We start from the raw sequence: 21635 nt of genomic DNA on the forward strand, positions 1-21635 counted from the left end.
GCACTCTGTCAGGGTTTCAAGTAAATAAAGAGAAATCATTGGTTTTTCCGCTGGCAGGTCTGAAGGACAGAAGGGAGGAAGGGATCATGAGCGGAGAGCTCAGTTGGGAATGGGAATCCTTTAAATACTTGGGAATCCAAATTTACCATGAAATGGAAGATACATTTGTCCACAACACCGGGAGGGCTATATCACGGATAGGGGATGCAGTGAAATTTTGGACGAATCTACCATTATCTCTGATGGGGAGGGACGCACTCTGTAAAATGGTAGTGCTCCCGCGCCTTTTATATTATTTTACAAATATTCCATATGTGGTGAAAAATATATTTTTTAAGAACCTGGGTAAGATGTTGGGGGAGCTGCTATGGCACACAGGACGCACCAGGGTGGCTTTGCGGACACTACGTCGCAGAAGGGAGGAAGGGGGTCTCAACTTTCCAGACTTTGAGATATATTTTATGGTGGTGCAATTGCAAACAACGGCACGGTGGCGAGCGGGGCCGGAGGGGGAATTGATAAGCTTACTGGGGGAAGTACAAACAGAGAGACAGGGTATAGAATTGCTATTGGGGCCCATAGCGGAGAGAGGAGACACAGTGGTCTTCGGAGCGGTTCGGGCGTTGTGGTCAAGGCTACTGAAGAGGGTACAGCCGAAACAATTATATTGCAGGAGTCTCCCGATTGGGTTTGATGCAACAATCAGGAAGGCACTGCTGAACGTGGGTCTCAAATCACTGGTAGATAAACAGTGTACCACGATGGGGGATCTGTACAAAGATGGGAAACTACAGACGTTTGAGGAATGGAGACAAACATACCAAATACCGAAAGGGCAGGGTAGTCAAACAAATGGCTGAGCTGTGGGCTGGCATCCCGGAAGAGACGGAGGAGGACCCGGTTCTGCAAACACTACTGGGTTTGGATGAAGGCAGGGCAGAGTATCGAGAATGTATACAGCACTGCAGGCACCAAGGGGGTATGGGGGACTCGCAAATAAGGACAGATCGGAAAGAGATGTGGGAGTATTTATTTCAGAAGAGCAGTGGACACGAATGTGGGAGCATGTTAAAAAGGTGTCCGGGAATGTGAGATTCCAACTCACGCAGTTCTACTACCTTCACAGAGAGTATCTAACACCGGAAAGGCTAAATGTGATCAATCACACAACGCCACACACTTGTACACGATGTCAGAGGAACATGCTGGGTTCTGGCACATGGTCTGGAGCTGCCCAGCGGTGGCCTCATACTGGGAGGAGGTGATCAATAGAGTGAACACTCTGACGGGGGGAAACTACGAATGCTCTCACACAGTGTGCTTGTTGGGAATCATGCCGGGGGGGAAATAAAATACAAGAAAAGAAACAAAATAGCAGGATTCCTCCTTATACTAGCCAAGAGGAGGATAGCAATGGAGTGGAAGAAAGGGTCCGGCCCCTCAATACGACTGTGGCTTCAAGAGGTACGCCGAAGGGGGCTAGCGAAAGTAGATTACATAAAGCAGCACGGGATCCGGAAGGGGGTAAGCACACTTACGATAGACTGGGGTCAATTATTGAACGAGTTAGCATCATCGTAGTACCTGAGGCCCCCATAGGGCGTACGAGACAGGAACCGCAGGAAAGATGTAAAGGCAGTGCTACGTCAGAACCGCTGGAAAAAGAAAGCCCATCATCTACACAGAATAGGGGAGCAGAAGGAAACCATGGGGGTTACCAGGGAAAGACGGTGCTGGAGCTGGGGGGAGGGGGTCTTAGGGATAGGGGGGAGGTAGGTATGTTAGGAAAGGGGGGCAGGGGTGGAGGGGGAATAGGAGGGGTTGGAGTTCTGGTTTTATTCAGGCAATGGTTAGTAGCAGAGCAAGCAAAAGTCATGACTGTAGCAACTGCTGGGGGGAGCCTAGGCGGAATGGACTACTTACTCCCCCTCAGAAGGGGAAAATAATGAACTGCCTCGAGGACTTCACCAAAGAAAAGTTAATAGCTGGATAGGAGGCCTGTTACAACGCAGGCATGGACACTAAAGTCTGGTGATTGACATTTCATGGAGATCAAGTCACTACATTGAGTGGGGAGGGGGACAGTAATGATTATTGCAAAACTCATTGGCCCTCATTACGACCCTGGCGGAAAGCGACTGACCGGAGCGCCACAGCGTAAATAGCGTTTCCGCCATTGCACGAAGGAGCAAAGTGCGGCCCATTCCGACCCATCGGGCACGAGCACCACGGCATGGCGGAAGTGCAAAGTCCGCGATGGCGGAAATGACCCCAAAACGGCCCACACCGCCGCCGTACGGCACCCCAGGTGCAATACCGCCACCCCTCTTAGCGGTCACCGCAGTGTGCGCCTACCGGAAAGTACGGTTCCCGGAAATATACGGAAACGGAAGTTAAAACATGGGCCCGGAACGGGAAACATCCCGGCGTACACCTATAAATACACTAAAACCACACAACCACTAAAATCACTACCCTGAAACACACCCCAACCCGTCAACCACCCTAGCGAAACCAAGAATAATGGGAAAAGCAGCGAAGAAAGCGTGCGACCGCAAGCGGCAGGTCCACTTCTCCCGTGAGGAACTCACCGTGCTAACAGAGACCCTCCAGGAGAATGCTGCCGTCGTCTTCTCCACGCAAATGACCAGGACGGCACTTGCAAACAAGAAGGCCATATGGGCTCTGGTGGCACAGCGGGTAAGTGCGGTGGGGACCGCACCCCGCACCCCACAGCAATGCCGCAAGCGATGGGACGACCTGCGGATACGCGTCCGCAGCATACTCTCTGCCAACCGCAACATTGCCACAGCCACCGGGGGAGGTCCTGAATCACCCATCAAGTTGACCCCCTGGGAAGAAATCTGTGCCTCCACCATCGGAATGGAGAGCATAGAGGGAGTCGGAGGGATGGAGAAAGGAGTGCAGACATCCGAAGATACAGGTAGGTGGGCCAGAAAAAACAATGCCAAATCCACACAGTCCATCCATGTGAAGTACCATGCGTCCACATAGTGCAACAGAAACACATGTCCAGGAGAACGTCCACACACATCGGCCTGATAGCGCACGTTAAAACCCACAATAAATACTTAAATAATTAAAAACCCCTAATACACGCACTACACGTGCAGCAGGCACACCCTAACTGCAGGCTGCCAAACAACTGCACCCTCACTCCACACACAAATCAAAGCACCTCCAAGGGCCCGGCCCAAATCACCCTCAGGTACCACCCCAATGCATGTGATACAATGCCATTCCAATTCCCACAGACCCACCAATAACCCTCGCCCTCCTCTACTCCACCACAGGGTCCGATCCAAACGACGAGCTACAGGACACCCCTACCAGCACACCTGCAAAGAGGGCCAAGACCAACGGCCAGAGACCCTCCACCTCAGCTGCACGCATCAAGACACGGCAGCAGCACAAATCAGGTGGCAGCACAGAGGAGGGAACATCAACAGGCACCCCAGCAGCCAGCATGCCCACAACACCACCACCACAGGTCCCCCCAATGGATGCCACAGAAGGCACTGCCTCCGGTGGCAGCAGCACCATAGGTGACACCCCATTGATGGCAGCATGCTCCGACACAGAAAACGGGGATGCCGAAGTCAGATCCATCCATGACCTGTCCCAATCCCCCTGTTTGTTTCATCCCGTACACCATGAGGATACCACGCAGGGGCACCCACAAGACGACGACTGGCCATCCCCCACAAGCCCTGTGGCAATGCAACATGAGGACAACAGCCCCTCTGTGACACCCCCGCAAATGGCCTTGGCCCAGCAGAGGCAACAGTCCCTCGACCAGTTGATCGAACAACAGCAGCAACTGGCCACGCTCCTCAAGGACCATGCTGATGAATGTGGGGGCACTAAGGCAGACATAGAAACATCAACTGAGACACTTAGGGCACAAATCGAGAGTAGCACCGAGAGCCTGAGAGTCCAAATGGAGAGAAGCACCGAGAGCCTGAGAGTCCAAATGGAGAGAAGCACCGAGAGCCTCAGGGGGGAACTGCATGCGACGGCCAAGGACGTATGTGCCGAACTTGCCGCAGTGCGCCGTGTGCTCACTGAGCTCTCGCAAACCCTTAGGGACATGCATGGACGTGAGCAGGCAGACACATCATCCGTTGCAAGCTCCGTCCAGGGCAGCCCCCAACGTAGATCTGGAAGGAACCTGCGCTCCACAGGCAGGGGTGCCCCTGATACCCGCAGAGGGGGCTTGCAATAGCGACAGCCCACTGACAATGAGCATCTTTGGACACTGGTGTTCGGGGGGGAGGTAGGGGGGTGGAGGGGGTGTGTTGGGCTCACTTGGGTGGCGGGTCGATAGGGTGTTCAACATGACATCACATATGCCATAAAAAGTGCACGATCAACCAATGAGATGTGTGGACATTGATCTTTGTGTACTAGGCCATCATAGGCGTACAGTCCATATTGTGCATGTCCCGGACACACGCAGTGCCACGAGTCCCGTGTCCATGTATCAGCCACCAGGCGTGAGTGCTAGAAGCATACATCAATGAGATGCTGACGAATGTCACGGGCCTCCGGTGCCTCGCAGACTCCATGAGGTGCTGCCACATCCCCACCCTCATCATGACCATCTTCAGGTGCTTGCAGTTCTGCGTCAGGGGGCATGGGCACATTTCTACGTACGCACATGTTGTGGAGCATGACACATGCCATCACCATCTTTGCAACCTTCTCATGGCGGTACAGGAGTGCCCCGCCAGACCTGCTGAGGCAGCGGAAACGGCCCTTCAGTAGGCCGAATGCCTGTTCTATGACTACACGGGTACGTGAGTGGGCATGGTTGTAGTCCTCCTCATGCTGGTCCCGTGGGTTCCGGACTGGTGTGAGGAGCCATCTCTTCAGTGGATATCCAGCATCACCTGTATGTGGACGAGAAATGTATGATGTGGAATGCCATTGATACGTACGCACACCCCCCCCCCCTTCCTGCCAGGTCATTGCCAATTCACATACCCCACATCATCATGCATGTAATGAGACTCACCGAGTAGCCAGGATCTGTTCCCTGCGTGTCGCTCCATGTAGCGTGGTATTGTAGAGTTCCTCAAGACCATAGAATAATGGGTTGATCCAGGGAATCGGGCGCAACAATGTGTAATGATCCTGTTGGAGTCACACACCATTTGTACATTCAGGGAATGGAATTGTTTTCGGTTGCGGTACTGGGCCTCCATGGCATGTGGGACGACCAATTCCACATGGGTGCAGTCGATGGCACCAATGCAACCCGGTATGCCGGCAAGTGCATGGAATCCCACTTTCGTGTTTGTAATTTCCTGCTCCGAGCGTGGTAGGGAGATGTAGTCGTCTGCGTGCTGCAGGAGGGCATCGAGCACTTGCAATAGTGTCCGTGAGAACAGTGGCTGAGAAATGCCATGCAACTGTCCGACTGTGTGCTGGTAGGTGCCTGTGGCCAGGAAGTGGAGTACAGACACCACCTTCAGTAGGGGTGGGATGGCGGTTGGGCTATCTATCATGCTGACAAGGTCAGCCTGTGTCATGTCCACAATGGCGGCTATGGTGTCCCGGTCCAAACGGTAGAGGGTGTGGATCTGCTCATCAGTGAGGTTGAACGGATGTGCTCGGAGGCGTGGGATTGCGGGCTGCCTGCGTGGTGGTAGTGGCTGTGCTGGTGGGCCTTGCTGGCCCTGCCTTGCCCTCCTCCTCCTCCTGCGTCTCCTCCGTGCGGCCGGTTGTAGTTGGTGTTCGTCTTCCTCTTGGAGTTGGAGCACTTGCAGTGCTAACAGGTCCCCCAGGGCCAACATCGCGAGTCCTGCCGGTAGCATTTCGGTGTGGTTGTGGGAGGAGACTGGCTGTGCAATTCATGTGTTTTCAGGCTGTATGGCCTCCACCTGTGGTGATTCATTCCACCTGTGCAAACTGCCCTCCCCTTTGGCCGAGCACGTCACGCGCACAACGCTGCAATTCGGGGAATGGTATCTTGCTATTGCTATCATGTATTTGTACCCGATGGCCGTGTTGGATTGGTTGTTATGTTCATTCGGCTATGGTCCCATTGTTTCCCATTCTATCTGTGCAGTCGCGAACAGACTTGTGAAGGGTCAGTGGAACGTAGTACTCGAGTAACGGTGGGCCCTCATGCATCACTGTACCGAGTTGCAACGACGGGCGGGGCGTCCCATTCGTGGGTGAAGGCAGTTGCCATTTTCACACACAGCCGCACTCGATGGAATAATTAGTGATTTCAAACGGCCACAGATGCCTTTCCGACGTGGTGTTGCAAATGAGGAATTCGAAGGGCGGCGCTTTCGGTCTTCAGCTGGCGGCGAGGAGATGCCCACAGGTCTGACTGCAAATATAACGTTCTATTGTTCAATGTCCTTGAGACAGGGCCCATGGCGAGGGAGCAATGATTGATATGAATAGTTTGGGATGCGCATTAGCTACGTGGGCGATGAGGCCGGCCGTTCCCAAATACATGTTACTTCACAACACTGGAATTACGGGCTGGGGCACTGTGGATTTTGCAGGCTGCATAACGCACAGACTCAATGGATGTTTCTAATGTCATGTGAGTAAATATTCAAGCGTTTTGATCCCGGGATGAGGGAATGATGAATGGATGCATGGGCAGGTGATTTGATACAGAGTTTGCCATGTACAGGGCTTCTTGGGATCTATCCGCCTCCCCTACGCTATGTGATGCAGGGCTGCCATAGTGGGACCATCGTCTATCTGGCCTTGTTGAGCCCTCCCTGTCTCGAGGCGCCCTCAGACACTTGTGTCCATGCACGTTGACATTCCCATCTGATGGATTCTGTTTTGACAGACGCATGCACAGGTACACTCGTTTGTGATGGTGTTTGCACCTCGATATAGATGGTTATGAGTCGCAAGTGGTTTTGGGGTGGTGATGATCCTTTTGAGTGGGCTAGCATGCATATGGCTGTGGATTTCGTGTGATCATTGAAGTGAGTTGTTCGAATGTAGTTCTGATGGCCATTCTGTTCTTTTTCTTTTCTTTTGGTTGACAGGTATCTCCTCCCCTTTTGCCACTGCCATCTGTATGCCACTCCTGCAGATGGATTTTACTCCCGACACCTGCTGCTTCGTGTTAATCGGTGGAGCAGCATTACGATCTTATGGGACGATCGCCAATGGCCCACATGCCCTTACGCAGTACTGGTGTCTCGGAGCAACATTTCGGCCTTTCAGCTGGACTAGTGCCTCCCCATTGGGACAGCCCTGCGGTTCTGTGCGCTTCCATGTTGCCTTTTCGTACGTGAATGTGGCTCTGTGTACCATGGGGGTACAGGGCGACACACAAGTAGTGGCTGGTCATTTCTTGCGGATGCAGCCCACAATGGTGATTAGTGTTTTGGAGTTCATGGCCTGATGGCTGTATGGGCTTGGTGTCTTTGATGTGCATAAATTGCTATTCTGATTTGGCCCGTGTAGCGTTTTTCTTTGCAAGTGATGTGGCATATGCCTATTTGGGGGGCGATGTATTGTGAGGAGATCTGCATTGGGTTCCAGCTTCGGGGTTTAGTTGCGTGGTACTGTACTGGGCGCGTTTGCCTACTAAGCCCGTGAGGTCAGGGATGGGGGCTGCCTATATGACAGTTTGAATGTTGTCATGCTCAGGGGCGGGGGATTGGGTTTTGTGTAACAGATGCCGGTCAGCCAGGTGGACTGGTGGAATGATGTGATTTTCGGAATATTGTTGGGCACAGGTGCCTGTGTTTGCGTGCGTTTCTTGGTGGGGGACTGTGGTCATGTCCATTGGGATGGCTTCTGTATTCGTGCCATCTGTGACCTGCAGCTCCCATTGGCCCCTCTTGTGTTGCTTTTGTTCGTTGGCATGCATGGGTGCTTTGTACATTTCAATGGTTGCATTGTGACTTCATTGCACCTACCGGGAGTTGTACTTTGTGGGCAGGGAGCGGTGTACAGGCACTCAGTGGGGCCGTTTACGGTTGATTCGCGATGCCGTACTTCTCGCCATGGCGGAATGGTACATTCCGCCATGCCTGATGGCGTTAGGTACATGTCCGCTAGGGTCGGAATTGGCGTACCGTTGCACCATGGTGGTGTTTGCGGTTTGGCATGGCGCGCGCGCGCGTGCTTGGTGCAGTTAGCGTTGGCGTTCACTACGGTGTCGCTAATGGCTTCGTACTTTGCGGTGACGGGTCATAGTCGCACCGAGCGCTATTCGATGGCGGTATTGCATTTCCGCCATCGTTTTTCGATTTCCGCCAGGGTCGTAATGAGGGCCATTGTCCTTTATTAACTACTTGCTTGTGGAGTATGTACTTGTGCACTGCTGGAAAAATAATAAAAACATAGTTAAAAAATATATATATAAACTAATCATACACAGCAGGCAATTTCGGCCACTACGGAAATCGAGAGAAATCATTACTTGAGAGAACCTACCAGCCCATTTTGTATTAGTCCACGTGTGACTTTTACGGCACACTTTTTCCTTCCTCCCACCCCATAACATTTCCTTACTCCCTGCCCTCTCTTCATACACATTTCAATGTTTGTTTTCCTGTCATCCATTGACACATCTTCCACCTGATTCATCTTCTTTTAGTGTATTCTTCATCCATGGACCGTTTTCGTGGTAAGTCCATTTTGTATTCGTCCTGTAAGCTGCTTTGCAGAAAGTTCTTACAGGCCCTTTAAACGCATAGGCCAATAATGCATTGCTCTTTATATCACAGAATACTCTGACTTTTAGGTTGTTCATGTGAAGTCGGATAGTCAATGGGGGGGCATTCGATTGTTTCTGGGGAACACAAGGATGGGGGAGTTTCGTAAGGAAAACTTTTCGAAAACAACTGTAGCTGGGTATCTGGCTGGGTCCCTCGTTCTTTTCTCTCTGCTCGCATGATCGGTTGCCGTCAATCTCCTGGTCTATCGGTTTCTCCTGTCCATTTGTAATATAAAAATAAGTATGTCTCTATCATCAATACTTGCTCTTCAACCCCAAACCTTTAAAACGCTATGGGCCTCATTACACGGAAAGCGGTAAGGGTTAACGGTCACCAGTATTACTACCGGTGACCGTTAACCCTTACCGCCTTACTACGAGGTCCCTTTGCGGGACCCAACCTTAACGGCTGGTGTAGACCAGCCGTTAAAGTAGGGACCCGCAAAGGGACCTTGGTGCTAATTACGGTACCGCAATTTGCGGTACCGTAATTAGCGCCTTCCCCATTCCCATTATGCCCTATGGGGCAAAAATGGGAATGGGGAAGGGCCATGGTGGCATGGGGAATTACCGCCCCACCAACTTCGGAAAACGTGTGGCCATGGCGGAATCGGTAAATTACCGGCATGAACCATGGTGCTAATAGCACTGTCAATCTGGAAAAATGAATACCCTTCATTTGAATGATAGACGTAGCTTGATGGCCGTGGGCCAACTGTCTTATGCACCGAATTATATAAATATAAACTGCCATGCTTGACCAACGAGCGGCCATCTTAAATGTAGCAAGAATCGCCATTTTGCTTGTTAACCATTGCTCATTGCTTTCTGTCTAAAAACTGCTTTGCAGCTTGCAATTCTTGCAGATTCTGCTTACTCTGCTCAACTGTTAACATTGTTGTCTGAAAATGAAAGGACAAGGTCGCGGGACTGAAGAGTTTGTTGAAACCCCTCATGAGTAGCCCAGAGAGGAATGCCCACGCTCCCTCTCTGTAGCCTTGGGAGGGAGCTGCAGGGCATTTAATCACTTCACAGCTGCCAGCCATTCTCGCACGATGGTAGAATATGTTAGAATAATACAGCTAAAGGCTTGAATTATGCTTTTCTTACGGCCCCCCCTCGCAAAAACCTTTAGAACGTATCGGCTCCCAGGACACGAATAGTACCTCATAGATAGCAAAGCTTGGAATGTGGCTCTTCCCCGTGTGCAGCTTGCTTCCAAGAACAGAACCACTGTGTTCTGTTCAACAACTAAAAGATGCCTCCGCACTTTCTAATTGCACATTGTTACTAGAATAGACATCGAAAATGTTATAATCGTCATACTCGTCGGATATGTCCATCGTCATCCCAAGTTCAAAGGAACTTAATAAAGAGGGGTGTTGCACATGACTTTGCTGATTGTATGATATGCATTTTGTATATATGTAACTGATGTACGTAATTCGCTCTCTTGCGTCCCTCGAGGTCTAGGAACATCACGTCGCGGGGCGTGAGATCAGAATTGGCCAATTGATATTATCTTTTGCTTGCAATAAACCCTAGCATTGGGAATTTGAACCTCGTGTCTGGCGCATCCTTTCGTGTATGGTTATTGCCTTGTTTCCATAGCACGAGGGACCCCTAGAGGCCCCTTTCAAGATGGCGCCCGAATAGGGACCCTCCCCCACTTGCCCCATCGTATACGTTGTAACGGAGTAAAGGCGGAAGAACGGCGAGGACGGGACGGTCGAGCCGGGATCAAGAAGTGTACGGGGAGCCCTGTAGAAGAGAGGAGAGATTCCTTCCGCAGATCTGCACACATCTGATCCCTGATCGACGTACCGGGCCAGAGGGCAAAGGAGGCGAGGGTCCCGAGACGAGGCAGAAGCCAGAGAAGCGCAGACACGACGTTGGGAGAGGTTGTGTTAGAACAGGCGACTTGTTTTATCAGGTGAGTCATTCCCCGATTCAAAGAGAAACCTGATTTTTGGTAGAGTGTTGATTTTGCAAACTCAAACGTCCAGGTAAAAGTGGCTAACCAAAGGGGAAGGTTAAAGAAACATGCCTGGAGTACTGTCCACTTTAGCCGGGCTTTTCAGCTGCGGTAGATAGTCCTTGGAATATGGCCAAAGTGCACCGCCTGGGGGAACGCCGGCTTATGATATGTATGCAAAATATGGTGTGGGTGCAATAATATTTTGTGAAATTTGGCATAGGCAAACTAGAAAGCAACCCGACCATCAGTGGCCGATTAATGGTAGTTTTGAGATGGGGAGGATAGATAACCTAGAAAGGGTGCTGATTAGAAAGAAAGTGCGGCCTGCAGCTTTTGAGACCGTCAAAGATTGGAGGAGGGAAGCAATGCTCCGACTAAGGAGTAGAGAGAAGCATGCGCGTAGGCACAAAACGAAGCTTGAGATAGCAGAAGAGAAGGAAGAGGAGGAGTGGACTGCGAGTCTAAGACAGGAAGGGAGATGTGACCAGGTGAACATAGACAGAATATACCTGCAGCGGGAACTACACATAGCAGACGAATTAATGGAACATTTGTAAACTTACACGGGTCGAGGCCCAAAACCAGAATCGAAACCAAACACGCCAGCAGTGACTGCGCAGGCCCAACCAGTAGCTCTCATACCCCCTCCAGCAGCCCAAGCACTTCCCCTCACGCAAGCGTTAACCCAAGCCCCGCCCACAGCGCAAGCACTCCCACAAGTGCAGACCGCGGACGTACAATTTCCCAGCACTCAGCAAGGCCCTTCACAGATGCCACCTGTGTCACTTATCCCATCTGCACCTCCCACTCTAGAGACAGATTCAGCACCATCCGCCCCTCCAGAAGTCGAAATTGAGACGGGGGAGGCGAGAGGCGGGGCTGAAGGAACAGGATTTGGACGGGTAACGCGAAGCGCGGTCAGCAAAGAAAGAAAGATTGAATTACGGCAAGAGGCAGAAATGTACATAGAAGGAAATGATGAGACGGCAGCATTGGCCTCATTGTATGGGTACCGAAGAAGAGACGAGAGACAGGTAGTGTTGGAATGCATGGGGGAAATTTTGGTGGGAGAATGGAAAAAGATACTTGGGAATTTACTGCCACAGCGATTGTTAGATTTGAATAAATTAGCATGCAGTGAGCAAAGAGATGAGGATGTAAGAAAACATGTGCACAAACTGATTGAAGTAAAAAATGAAATGGAAGATAGATATACTGAAATGTTTGCTACACCTGAGTATAGTAGAGAGTTTATTAAGAAAGGTAGGAAGGAGGCGTCAAGGTTGAATATGAAAAAATCTTGGCCGAGAGTTTTTCGAGGTAGTACAAAGCATTTGCCGGTACCGGGACAAATAGGCGATAAACAAAGATTGCAGGTATGGGTAGGGGAAACAATGCGATGGATGTCGAGCAAAAAAACGTCAGTAAAGGAAGTAAGTGAGATATGTAATGGGTACCCATTGGAGATGAGAAAAGAAGCGATGCAAACGATAGTGGGGGTGTTACTGCAGCAGGTCATTGGATACAATAGAGGTAGAGGAAACGCACAAGGCAGGGGAAATTTGAATAATATGCATGGGGTGTCATTGGGATTAAATCAATGTGCGTATTGTAAGGAGGAAGGACACTGGCGAGCGCAATGCCCGCCCCTACAGAATAGGGGTGGGTTTGGTCAGAGAAGGCCTCATAGAGGACATCAGGGGTCAAATAGCCCAATCAGAAATAATATGCAGCAGGGATATACCAATGGAGGTACTCAAAACCAATCATATGGTCAAAACCAAGCACAACGGAACCAGACACAGAACCAAAGTGTTTCGAACCAAAATCAGGGCGGGCAGGGCCAACAGAGAAATGATCAGAGTGGAGGACATCGAGGAGGACATGGGAACATTTTTGATACACAACCAAACACGTATTATAGCAGTAGCGGTGACTACACATCGGACGATGTGTTATTTTCCCGATAGGACAGCCCACAACAGGGGTCGGAACCAGTGTCTATTCCCGTGAATCAGAGAGGACCCTACGTAGAAATGAGAGTCGGGAATAAGGAGCACCATTTCCTTGTAGATACAGGGGCACAAAAGTGCTCGATAGACCACCACTTGGTTCTGGAGATACCACTGTCGGGGCAGAAGAATGTTTCTGTAGGTAATTAACCCCATGTCCGAAGCTGTCCCAATTACAATAGGACCATTTACAGAACAGTGTCCGTTTCTTTTGACAGAAAATTGTGGAGAGAACTTGCTAGGATTAAATTTGTTGGGAAAATTGGGGGCAGTCATACATTGTACGGCAGACGGGGTGCTCCTCACGATGTGGCCTCACGATGCACCGGTGACGGAATCTATGTCAAAAGAATTGCCAGAAGAGCTAAGTAGAGTACCAACCTGTCTGTGGGCAATGCATGACAATGATGTAGGATGCTTGAAAATAGAGCCAGCAAAAATAACTTTGAAAGAAGGTGTCACACTACCACGAATTCCCCAGTATAAAATTTCTGTTGAAGGTGAGAAGGGATTGAAAAGCATTGTTACTGACCTGGTGAGATTGGGGGTGGTTGAGGAAATTGCAGGTAGCACGTGCAACAGCCCGATTCTTCCAGTTTACAAGAAAGGAGGCAATGAGGTATCCTATCGTTTCATAATTGATCTGCGCGCATTAAACAAATTGGTAGACCCACAATTCCCTTTGGTCCCAGATGTCACAACAATACTGACAATGATACCGGCCACTGCAGAATACTTTAGTGTAGTTGATTTGAAGAACGCGTTCTTTAGCATCCCAGTGGATAAAAGCAGTAGATATCTGTTCGCGTTCACTCTAGGAGGTCGATCATTCACATTCACACGCATTCCACAAGGATACACAGAAAGCCCGAGCATTTACAGCAGGGCACTAAAGGAACAGCTAGACATGCTAGAATTACCCAAAGGTTGCGTACTCTTGCAGTACATAGATGACTTGTTATTAGCTGCTGACACGAAAGAGATCTGCAAAGAAAGTACTATATTACTATTGACACACTTAGCGACCCATGGTCACAAGGCAAGTTTGAAGAAATTCCAGTATAACCAGAAGGAGGTGTCTTATTTGGGTTACCTACTTTCGAAAGAAGGGAGAAGATTAACACCAGACTGCATAGAAAGTATTTCTAGTATGCCTATTCCAAAAAAAGGAGTGAGAGCTGTAATAGGCATGGCCTCTTATTGTCGGCAGTGGATCAGTAATTTTGCGTTGATTGTGAAGCCGATGATAAAGTTGCCAAAAAAGGATGCAGAGATGCCTTTACAGTGGGATGAGGAATGTCAGGAAGTGTTTGAGCAATCGAAAGCTGCATTGTGTGTTGCGCCAGTTTTAGGCACTCCAAACTATAAAAAGATCTTCAGACTATTTGTGAGTGAGAGTGAAGGATTTGCATTGGCGGTTTTGACACAGGAACAAGGTGGAAGAAATAGGCCGTGCGGCTATTTTTGTTGCGCGTTGGACCCTGTAGCGCGCGCACTACCACGATGTTTGCGATCCGTCGCAGCGGCTGCTGCGTCAGTGAAACAAACGGAAGGAATGGTATTGGGGCACACTTTAATTCTGATGGTGCCACATGCTATAGACGTTCTATTAAATAGGACGCAGACGCAACACCTCACCTCAGCTCGACTGACAAGATATGAGCTCATCTTGTTTGCACCCCACATCCAAATTATGTGGTGTAGCGCATTGAATCCTGCAGAATTAATGCCACTGCCCTTAGCAGAAATTGGTGACAACGAATCACCACCCCATGATTGTTTAATGATCACTGAAGAAGAAACAAAGGGAAGGATTGATGTGAGTGATATCCCACAAAAAGAGCCAGATGGGGAGTTATTTTGTGATGGCTCTTGTTTTAAATTACCTGATGGCACATCAACAGCCGCATATGCAATTACTACCCTAAAGAGTGTTGTAGAAAGCAGAAAAATCCCCTACAATTTGGCGCAAACCGCAGAAATAATAGCACTGACCCGAGCCTGTGAATTCTCTGAGAATTTGAACGTGAATATTAATACTGACAGCCAGTACGCCTTTGGCGTGGTTCACAACTTTGGCCAACTTTGGGCTGAGAGGGGTTTCTTGACATCACATGGAGCCAGGATTCAGCATGGCCCTTTGATTGTGCGATTGTTGTCTGCACTCATGTTTCCAAAGCGCCTAGCTATAGTGAAGTGCGAGGCGCAAAGGAAAGTAACATGTAGAGTGGGAGAGGGAAACGCATTTGCAGACAGGATTGCGAAGCAAACAGCCACAGATTTGGGGAATACAATTATGACAGTACAGACTGAGGAAGTACCTTGTATGATAGAGAATGGAGTTGCCACAGTCAAAGAAATGCAGGCTGAGGCCACGACCGAAGAGATTCAGGGGTTGGCTGAGGGCTCTGCTGAGTTAGATGTGGAAGGATGTTGGGTGGACAAGGAGACAAAGAACTGGATGTTGCCAAATTGTTATGTAACTGCAATGGTTATAATGGCGCATAGCCCTACCCACATTTGCGCGAAGAAGATGGTACAGCATTTATCCACAGTATGGAAGAATGAGCACATAATAAAGAATGCAGAAAGACTAGTGCAGAATTGTATTACATGCCTGCAACACAATGTAGGGAAGGGAACCGTGACTCCAGCAGGTAGTTTTGGCCCACCCTCTATACCCTTTGAGGTGGTCCATTTTGATTTCATAGAAATGGAAAGGTGCCAGAACTACAAATATGTGTTAGTGGTAATTTGTGCATTCAGCAAGTGGGTGGAGGCATATCCTTTAAAAGACTGTAATGCCATGTCCACAGCAAAAGTAATGCTAAAGGAGTATTTCTCCCGGTTTGGGTTGCCCCGTGTCCTGTGGTCAGACAACGGCCCCCACTTTGTGGGTGCAGTAGTGCTACAAATCTGTGCAGGTCTGCAAATAGAGAAGCGATTCCACAGTTCCAGGCATCCCAGTTCTGCCGGGCTTGTGGAGAGACATAACGGAATCTTGAAGTCAAAAATAGAAAATATTTGCGCTGGGAGCAAGTTGAGTTGGGTGGATGCATTACCCCTAGCGCTGTTGTGTATGCGCACGTCTGTGCAGGCTAAGACTGGGCTCTCCCCCTATGAGATTATAATGGGGAGACCAGCAAATGTATGGTGCGCACCACAGCCCAAAAGATTATGTGAGGTCGAGCATCCTAGGTTAAGCACTTATTGTGGACTTTTAATACAGAAGTTGCGTTTGATTCATCAGCAGGTTCCGGAGGCGTTGCCAATGCGATATACCAGACCGGGGCACTCGCTGGAGCTGGGTGTTAATTAAAAACTTTGAACGGAAGACAGCATTAGCACCCAGGTGGCGCGGCCCCTATCAAGTACTTTTGGCAACGCAGACGGCCATCCGAGTAGAGGACGGAAGGCATGGATCCACGTGACACATGCCAAAAGATTCCCAGGATTGCTGACAACTTCCGACGACCAGAGAAAGGAAACGGTCTCAGAAACGAAAGAAACTGTTGCCAGTCCAGTGCCACAGCATCAGACTGAGCGAGAAGTGAAAGTTGAAACGAAGCGCAAACGAGAAGTGAAACTCGAAACAGAGCCTGAGGAGGCTGCTAGTAAGGGGAAAGGGCGAAAATTGCCCCAACGTTGCTCAGCGGAAACAACATCACTGCCGAGCGACACAAACCCTGCCAAGACTCACGGCTCCTCAGTGCGCTTATAAAAGTACATGTGTCAGGAGCCAGAGCAGGACAAGCTGGACGCACATAAGTACTAAGGCCGATAGAGTACATGTGTCCTAAGCCAGAGCGGAACAAGCTGGATGCACATAGTACTCTATCAATAAAGAACTGTCCGGAAATCGTCTGAGCAGTGGGAGAAAGAACAACTAATCTTGCTCGGAGTGGATAGATGATCCAGGCTGTGAAAAGGCTGGCAGAATTGAACTGTGACATCACTCGTTGAACTTTTCTGGCATCAAGAACGAGAGACATTCGCGACGAACTTTGCCAGCAAGAAGAAGGACGATGAAGAACAAGTCAAGACCGGTTTCAGCTTCCTCCTGCACCCCTGCTGAAAAGATAATAGATTTAGAGACTGTACATTTAGGGAAAAAGCATGCTAAAAGGAATAAGGTACTGATTTGGACATTGGTCCTATGTTTTTTAAGTATGACAGTACCAACAATAACAGCTATTACACTATGGTTCCTGGAGTACGTACACCCATTAGAAACACTTTTGCCAAAAGCAGCTACTGAAAGCCCAGTTCATGTAATAACTGGTACTTTGCCCCCAATGGAAGAGAGACATAGAGAAGGATATGGCAACAATACATTGTTGCTCATCATGAACATGACCCGCGCTTTTTAAAGAAAAAAGATTGCTGGGTTTGCACCCATTTACCACAGCACGGTGAGAAAGGGATAGGCTGGTATGTACAACCGTTGCCATTGATTTATTCATGTGAAGTAACATTAAGTGCAATGTTCTTTGGGAAATGAAACAAGAGTAACACGGGTCAGCTAGATGAGACCAATATGAATGAATTTGAGGAAGTGATCATGAGACCTGTGGGTTGTTCCATATTCCAAAAAGCTCACGTGTTTGGACTAGAACCCATGATAAAGAATACACAAAAAATAACAAGACTAGATAGATTACATAGGCAGAATAGACCAACCCCGCCAGCAGAAAGAACATCAGTAATGACATTTTGGATGAGGGATGAATGGAACAAAGATGCTGTGCCCTGCCTATACAGTGGATCACAGCCCCAAAACTGCTCCCCTATGTCTACAGAAAAAGGGTTCCTATAAAGTAGGAACGTTTAGCAACTGCCTGAACACAGTGGTTTTAAAACATGAAATAGAACCCGTGTACGTAGGAGACCCTGTTTACTTTATATGTGGAGAAAAAGCATATCCATTGTTACCTAGAAACTGGGGAGGCACATGCTACCTAGGTCTACTGTTTCCAGGAGTGTTCCTCTTGGAGACAGCAGAAGTAGCCAAACGAACAAAAGGTAGAACTCAAAGGAGTAGTGAGGATGGAATGATAGCAATGGATATAGCCAAATCATTTATACCGTTCTTGTCCCAAATAGACAATTCTTACAATATAAGAAAACTGTCTGGAATATTACAAAAACAATAGATTCCACAATGGATACTTTATTGAATATGACGTTAAAAGAAAAAGGAATAAGACTAATGGCACTTCAAAACAGGATGGCTCTCGATATAATATTAGTTGATCGTGGGGGAGTTTGCAAGCTCGTACAAACTGCATGCTGTGTGTATATAGATGACTACTCCCCTACAATATTTAAAGCGATCCGGAAATTACATGTCATAAGTTCCACACTCTCTACTGAAGAAGGGGGTTGGGGGATAGGATCCTGGTTTTGGGGATTATTGCGGTCTTGGGGATGGAAGTTAATTTCGATTCTAATGATGGTACTCGGGATATTCATAACATGCTGCTGTTGCATACAATGCTTACCAATAGTGTGCACTGAAATAACTGATGGATGTACTAAGGGATGTGTGCACATGGTGTCGAGAGGAAAACAAACGCATGGCCGGAATAACAGAGACACTGAGGAAACAAAAATAGTAAAACAATTCATGGCGATAGACATTAATGATGAAGATGATTCAGATGTAGATACCCCAGACTTATCCTCATTAGAGGAGGATATAATGAATAAATAAGATGTTTGGCACATGGCCAAAAGGAGGGTTTGTCAATCTGGAAAAATGAATACCCTTCATTTGAATGATAGATGTAACTTGATGGCCGTGGGCCAACCGTTTTATGCACCGAATTATAGAAATATAAACTGCCATGCTTGACCAACGAGCGGCCATTTTAAATGTAGCAAGAATCGCCATTTTGCTTGTTAACCATTGCTCATTGCTTTCTGTCTAAAAAATGCTTTGCAGCTTGCAATTATTGCGGATTCTGCTTACTCTGCTCAACTGTTAACATTGTTGTCTGAAAATGAAAGGACAAGGTCGCGGGACTGAAGAGTTTGTTGAAACTCCTCATGAGTAGCCCAGAGAGGAATGCCCACGCTCCCTCTCTGTAGCCTTGGGAGGGAGCTGCAGGGCATTTAATCACTTCACAGCTGCCAGCCAGTCTCGTACGATGCTAGAATATGTTAGAATAATACAGCAAAAGGCTTGAATTATGCTTTTCTTACGGCCCCCCCTCGCAAAACCCTTTAGAACGTGTCGGCTCCCAGGACACGAATAGTACCTCATAGAGTAAGCAGAGAGCAAAGCTTGGAATGTGGCTCTTCCCCGTGTGCAGCTTGCTTCCAAGAACAGAACCACCGTGTTCTGTTCAGCAACTAAAAGATGCCTCCGCACTTTCTAATTGCACATTGTTACTAGAATAGACATCGAAAATGTTATAATCGTCATACTCATCGGATATGTCGATCGTCATCCCGAGTTCAAAGGAACTTAATAAAGAGGGGTGTTAAACATTACATTGATGATTGTATGATATGCATTTTGTATATATGTAACTGATGTACATAATTCGCTCTCTTACGTCCCTCGAGGTCTAGGAAACTCACGTCGCGGGGCGTGAGATCAGAATTGGCCAATTGATATTATCTTTTGCTTGCAATAAACACTAGCATTGGGAATTTGAACCTCGTGTCTGGCACATCTTTTCGTGTATGGTTATTGCCTTGTTTCCATAGCACGAGGGACCCTTAGGGGCCCCTTTCAGCACCATGGTTTAGCACCTACCGTGTAATGAGGCCCTATGTCTTTCTTTTAAACACTCCAGCATCCTAACCAATCTCTACTACATTTTCTCTCCTTCTAATATAACAAAGTCGGCTGCTTCTTTTTCTCTTTTCACAAATCTTAGGTTTACTTTATACTAAATACATATACTGTCTGACTTTGGGACTTGGCTATGATCTGAGGTTATACAATATATACATCTGCCTGTGTCTGGGATTGCCCTACTTTCTCATGGGTTCTCGTGTTCAAAAACTGAATAATATATGAAAGAAAATGTTTCCTCTATGGTCGACATTCTCAGACCAAAGAGTAATTTGGTCTGTTTCTTTATAATAAAAATAATAAACGACAAACAGACAACATAACAAATTCAAACATGTATATTTTCTTCAAAAAAGGATGTCTTCTTCTTTAATTGCTCCTCTTCTGTCTTCTTGGTGCATCCGTAGCTGAAGAAGATGATGCTGCTATGGGTTCTCGCTCTCTTCAGAAAACTGAAATTGAGGCAAAGTTATATTGGGACTGGAAAAGTGGTCAGGTTTTTCCTTAGCATAGACCCTTGTTTACTGCTGTCATTTCTTCACTCTCACATTTACTAGCGTGGGACCGCAGTCTTCTACTTTAGTTGCTGTGCCTTTATTCTGGTGAGATATAATTGACATATTTTGCCACTCGCCGCTTGCTGCTCCACCTACACTAATCTTGCCTTCCCCTGTTATTTGAATCGCAGCAAGATTCTAGTAAGTGCATGCGAGTGTGACACATAAGAAATACATTGTTTTGCCTACCCTAAATATTTAATGTATTTTTCCAAATGTACTCATTTGGCATCTCGCCATTTACCAGAATTTCAAAAAGGTTACTCCACCTTTCATCCAAAGTCTTCTTTTGTCCTTGTCATTAGATATGGCCATACTTACATATGCATGCTATTCTGTGATCACACCTGTTTGCGCCCTTCTTGGGAAAATTGCTGTCTATTCAAAGGACTGTATCCTTAGCTGTCTTTTTTCTGTCCTCACCTGGGTCCTCTAACTCCTAGTAATGATCAATAGAGTGTTCACACACTTGCTGTGTCAACTGACACTCACCTCTGCCTTCTCTACCTGTTCAATTAAATAATTACTTTTGTCATGATATAATGTTTCTTCCCATTATATTTGCTATTCCTCGCTAAGGCCATGTAGACATTCCTCTTGTGCTCAAGGGTGATAATAATTTTCGTCTGTAAAACATAAATCATCCTCATCATATACATTTAAACAACATTTTGTTACTCACATGTGTTGTTTAGTCTAGTTCTATAAAACATTCTCTCATATTATCAAATCAATCCTGGCCATCCATACCCCTTTGGCCCTTCATTAATCACATTGGGCCTCATTACGACCCAGGCGGTAAGGGGTTTACGCCAGCGTTAACTGCGCCGACCCTTACCGCCTGATTACGAGGTCCCTTAGCGCCATGGTGATTTTAACGCCTGCTTTTTGCAGGCGTTAAAATCCATGGCGCTAAGGGACCATGGAGTTAATTACGCCACCGTAATTTACGGTGGCGTAATTAACGCCTTCCCCACTCCCATTATGCCCTATGGGGTAAGAATGGGAATGGGGAAGGGTAAAATGGGGATTGGGGATTTACCGCCCCGCCAAGGTCGGAATGGGGCGGTAAGTCCGCCAACCACCATGGCGGAGTTGGCAGCTTAGCGCCATGGACCATGGTGCTTATAGCGCCATGGTCCTCCGCCAAGGTCGTAATGAGGCCCATTGTCTCTTTTATTAAACTACACTACAATATTCAATTATAACCAGAACCATCCATTGTGCTCTTCGGTTTACAAATCTGGATACCTTATCCACTTGTGTGTTTTTTTTATATCCATTAATTTTTATTTATTTATTTATTTCACTAAATTGACATACCTTTTTTTGGCTTGAGCCTTTTACTCCTGTGCTTGTATCCTTATCTGTTTATGATTAGCCTACATTAATTAGTCTAATTGCAACACAAACCCTCGTATGTTTCATATTATAATCCTTTGCTGGTGTGTATTTTTATTTTGTTCCCCTATTCGTTTTACTAGACCCATGTCATAAGGGCCTATGGTCCACAGGACACTTGGCACTCTCTCCAAGCTTTCCTAAAATT

Source organism: Ambystoma mexicanum, chromosome 3q (assembly GCF_040938575.1).
Source record: "Ambystoma mexicanum isolate Mex_15411 chromosome 3q, UKY_AmexF1_1, whole genome shotgun sequence".
Classification (NCBI taxonomy): Eukaryota; Metazoa; Chordata; class Amphibia; order Caudata; family Ambystomatidae; genus Ambystoma; species Ambystoma mexicanum.